We start from the raw sequence: 5531 nt of genomic DNA on the forward strand, positions 1-5531 counted from the left end.
ACTTTTGCTTCTTATCCCTCTCTTGGTTCTTTGTGTTTTTGGTGTAGTGACATGGAAGCTGTGGATACTTGGGAAGTTCCCATGAGGAGCAGTCCTTCCTGAAAAACCCAATGTGAAGGATAGAGTGGAATATCCCATATAAATTATATAGAAATGGAATTAATGGCATCATTTGGACCAAAGTTAATTCATGGGAGGGATTTCACTGCCAGATTTTAAGCAAAGCACCCAGTGAATGTTCCTGAAAGAGACAGGATAATTCACAGGCAACCCCATTTGCCTCTGGAGAACCAAATGGATGCTAATGAATGGATATTTATTGTTATTACTATTGTATTTGATGCTCTAAGTGTGCTTACAGAAAATCTTGTACCAGCTCTTTCCAGTGGGGTCAGAAGCAGCAAGACCAGGACAGTGAGATGGAAAAACTCCTTGATTCAATGGGTATTTAAATATCTAATATGTAATAATAGTTACAGTAGGAAATTAATTTAGTTGTTTGTTTTGGTATCAAATATTTAAACTGAAAAATTAAGTTCCTAAGTGCCCAAGTCAGCCTCATTCTGATTTTTCAGATGTATGCAGAAATACTGGGAAAAGGATTTGACTGGAATTTTATAGTTCACAGAACTCTTCATCTCAGAGCCTAAGGGAAGTGTAATGAAATGGATTTGTTCAGTTCCAGGGGGTGTCTGAGGACTGTGGCCTTTGGGGGAGTTTCCTTTTCCTTGTTCAGGATATTCCCAAGGTGGGCTTGGAGGTCTCTCCCAGCCTGAGCTGTCCCATCATTCTGTGATTCCTTCACTGAATTCCCGCTGGCAGCGTTGGAATCCTGGCACACGCCCTGGGAGAGCTGGATTGCTCCGTGTGGGTGTTGGAATAACAGGGAAATGCCTCAAGCTGGCTGTCAGGGAAACCAGAACCACTCAGTCTGTGTGGGTTTTGTGGGATAAATTCAATATCAGCTCCCAGCCCCGGGGAGGGGAGGATGATGGGGCAGGTTTTGTGTGCTGGGATTGAGCTTGTGAGAAACGAGGCTCACTCCTTCAAATGTTTAAATGAGGGATAGAAGGGACTCTTGCAGCTTGGCAGAGGTGCATCAGTTAGTTTAAAATAATTTCCTTATACACTTTTTCATTGCATTGGTCAAATGTTCACGAGGATTATGCATATTCAAACATTCCTTTGAGTTTACGTGTTCTGGGAATTCTTTCGCTTGGTCTGACTCTTGACCCATCTTCTTAAAGTGCTGCAGTTGAAGTTGATCTGGTTTATGTTCTCTCAAGGCCCCTGTTCTGTGGTTTGGCAGCTCCTGATAACCAAAGGTCACTGGTAAATCCTTCCTTGCATTCTGGTTTATTCTCTTTTCAGTGTTATCTTACACAGACGAGGTTCTCCACAGGCCCCTGGAATCAGCCTCAGCTGCTTCCCAAATGACCTGAGGTGTTCTCACCGCGGGCAGTGAGAACACAAATTCACCAGCACAGTGCACAGCACATGGTCTCTGTTGGGATATCTTGCCAAAGCCTAAATGTGGAGTTTTTTGGATTTTTTTTTGTTAGAGTTGGGATTAAATGGTATTTTTGTTTGAATTTAGATATTTATTAGTTTTTATCTATATTATAGTTTTATAAACCGTGAGTTTTATAGGACTTTATTTTAATAAACTGAAAATGGAGTTGTATATCTCTCTACAAGGTTTTTTAAGGATAAACTGTCTAATTAAGAAATGACACTTAAATTATTTTTAACTTTTAACTAACTACTTGTGGTCTGCAATGCGGACTTTTTTATTTAATTATTTTAATTTTTATTTTATTATTTTTATTAATTAACATTTTATTTAATTAATTTAATTATTGTTATTATTTCTTTTTATTTCTTTTTATTTCTTTTTATTTCTTTTTATTTCTTTTTATTTCTTTTTATTTCTTTTTTTCTTTCATTTCAAATACCACCCAAACCCATGGAGAAGAAGGTGAAGAAAAAGGACAAGTCTCTGCTCTAAAGCTTCTATCTTGTTTTGTAAATATTATTATATTCTAAAACCTTAAACTCTAGGTTTTCTACTATGTGATATTACACACTTCCATTTAAACTACCCACTCATAATGTTAATTCTAACATTCAATTTTGGCACCTTCCTCCACAGCCTCAGGTCAAATGTGGTGGTTTTTTTTGGAGTCAGTGCCTGGCAGCAGAGTAAGTCTGAAATTCTCAGTATGCAGGGTTCCAACACCTGAACTATAATATGTGTTTGTCACACTAAAATATACAAGCTACCCATTATTATATATATTAAATACCTAATAATTCTATAAAAATGTATTCATTATAGATATTCATAGAATTATTCTATCTATGAAAGCAGTTCAAAGTGATTACAAACTGTACTGTATCAAAGTCATTGTTATATTATAATTCATGTATCAATAATATCATTATTCTTATAAATAAGAGTTTGCCAAAGCCAGTACAGGACAGAGGAAGCCAAGAACTCCAGAGTTATTTAAAACAAGCTGATTTTCAGCAGATTTTCCATGGTTGGTGCCAGGGCTGGGGTTTTCCCAGACTTCTGCCTTTGGAATGGATCCTGGGATTGCCTGAATTATTGTTAGGGTTTGTCTAGTTAGAGTTTATTGGAGTTTATTTATTTGTTATTAGGATTTATTTATAATGGTTAGGGCCTTATTTATTATTGGGTTTTGTTTATTTATTTATAATGTATTAGGTTTTATTTATTATTGGGTTTTATGTATTTGTAATTGATTAGGTGTAATTTATTTATTATTTGGGGGTTATTTATGTATTTGTAATTGACTAGGTGTAATTTATTTATTATTAGGCTTTACTTACTTAGAGTTGATTTGGTTTAATTTATTATTAGGTTTTATTTATTTATAATTGATTAATGTTTGTCTGTTTCTTTAATAAGCTTTTGCTTATAATTGGATAGGTTCTATTTATTTCTTTATTATTAGGGTTTACTTATTTAGAATTATTTAGGTTTTATTTATGGTTAGTTTTAAAAATTTATTTCTTTAGAATTTATTGGAGTTTATTTACTATTAGGTTTTATTTGTTAATAATTGATTAGGTTTTATTTCTTTATTATTAGGTTTCATTTGTTTATTTTGAATTGATTAGGTTTTGTTTTATATATTATCAATTTTATTTATTTAGAATTGACTAGGTTTTATTTTCTCTATTATTACAGTTCTTCATTCAGAGCCATATCCTTGATGGGGAATCCCAGGTGAGAAACAGACAAATTTCAAAATAGATAAGCAAATAGATAAATAATGGGTAAATAGATAAGAAATAGCTCATAAATAGATAAATAAAATGGTAGCAGAGAACTCGGTGGGTGGTGAATGCAGGCAGGATTTGGGTGGTGACTCCATGTGGGATTTGGGTGGCTGTGATGTTTTTTCAGTGATGTTGAACCATCCCAGCACCACAGTCATTGCAGAATTCCTGCAATTGTTGGTTAGACCTCAGTGAAAGCAACACATGATGTGGTTAATGTGGCAGAGCACCAAAGAAACTCGGGCTGGACCATGATTTCTTCATGGGGACTCTTGGAAAGCCATTTTTAACTTTTACATTTTGAATGAGTTCTATTGTTATTGTTATTGGTTTTCTCTCTCCTGCAGTTCCTGGGTGAAGTCCCAGAAATCCCATCCTGAGTGCCAAATCCAGCCCTGCTGCCTTGGGGGTTCCTTTTCCCTGAGGCAGCAAAACCAGAACATTTCCTCAGCAAAAAGGTGTCAGTGGCAGCTCTGCTGGGCTTTAGAGCTTTATTTCCCTTTCCTTCAGTGTGGATCCATCTCCACACAGGTATTTTTGGGAAAGTGAGGCTGTTCCTGCACACCTGTGCTGCTGCCTTGAGCTCCATCTGCTCACCTGGTAAGAGCAAATTAAAAATCAGATCCAGTAAAGTGTCTGAAGAAGTGATTCCACTGCATCCCTGGAGCTAAAACCCAGCCAGGAAATCTGCTGCCTGGAAAGATGAACAGTCTGGGGCACCTTGGGGATACATTTAGAGCCTCTTTTAGCTTGTGCTGGCATTGGGGCTGTGAATGGATCAGTGGAATTATCCCAACTGCCCTGCACACAGCCCAGAGCCCCAGCTGGGGCTGGCACATCCCTGCACTGCTGCCTTGGCTCTTTCCCCTGGAAAATCTCTTCTTTCCCCCAGAAAATCTCTTCTTTGCCTAAAAAAATCTCTTCTTTCCCCTAGAAAATCTCATCCTTCCCCTGGAAAAATCTCTTCTTTTTCCCAGAAAATTTCTTCTTTCCCCTAAAAAAAAAATCTCTTTCCCCTAAAAGTTCTCTTCTTTCCCCTTGAAAATCTCTTTTTGCCCTGGAAATTTCTTCTTTTCCCTGGAAAAGCTCTCCCTTCCCCCACCTGTCACCCCCACTGTGTCTGGACTTGTTTATAAAAGCAGGAGCGTTCACCTCCTCTCACTTCTGCCGAGTGCCTTCACTGAGTCACAGTGAATTTTTCACTCTTTCCCAGCAAAATGCCCTTTTTTGGCTGTTGGGGTTTTCAAGGCTCCTTGGGGCATCTTGGAGCTCCTTCCCTTCCCTGCTGTGCCCACCTTTCCCCCATCCCTCACTTTCTCAGGGGGAGGTTCAGATCAGAGACTGGAAATGATTTTTCCCTGCCAGAGTGGTGAGGCACTGGAATGAGTTTGCCAGGGTCTGGTGGAGTTTCTGGGAGTGTCCCAGAGGTGCCTGGATGTGCCCTTGGGCACAGGTTTGGGGTGACTCTGGGACTGTGAGATTTCTGTTACCAGAACCAAGGTGCCTTAGGGTGTGCTCCTTCAATTCATGTTTTCATTTCCTACACATCACCTTGAAAACTCCTCCACCAAAAACTGATCCACGAGGGATCCTCATCCAGAGGGGACCACGGGGCTGCTCCAGGGCTGGAGCCCCTCTGGAGCCAGGCTGAGAGAGCTGGGGGTGCTCACCTGGAGAGGAGAAGGCTCCAGGCAGAGCTCAGAGCCCTGGCAGGGCCTGAAGGGGCTCCAGGAGAGCTGCAGAGGGACTGGGGACAAGGATGGAGGGACAGCAGCCAGGGAATGGCTGCCAGGGCCAGAGGGCAGGGCTGGGTGGGATCTTGGAAATGAGGAATTGTTCCCTGGCAGGGTGGGCAGGGCTGGCACAGGGTGCCCAGAGCAGCTGGGGCTGCCCCTGGATCCCTGGCAGTGCCCCAGGCCAGGCTGGACACTGGGGCTGGAGCAGCCTGGGGCAGCGGGAGGTGTCCCTGCCATGGCAGGGGGGCACTGGGGGGGATTTAGGGTCCCTCCAACCCAGACCAGTCTGGGATTCTGGACTTACCCCCAAATGTCACCATTTGAGGAACTGACTCTCCTTGGCCACTGGGATCTTTTTGTTCCTGCAGCTCTTCACCACTCAGTGTCCTGCCCAGACAGCCAAGGCTGAGGGTGAGTTCCACACCCCAGGCTGTTCCCAGAAGGGCTGAGCAGGCACACCAGTGCATTCCTGGCAGATGGGCTGTT

The sequence above is a fragment of the Fringilla coelebs genome (assembly GCF_963513975.1).
Source record: "Fringilla coelebs genome assembly, chromosome: 2".
NCBI lineage: Eukaryota > Metazoa > Chordata > Aves > Passeriformes > Fringillidae > Fringilla > Fringilla coelebs.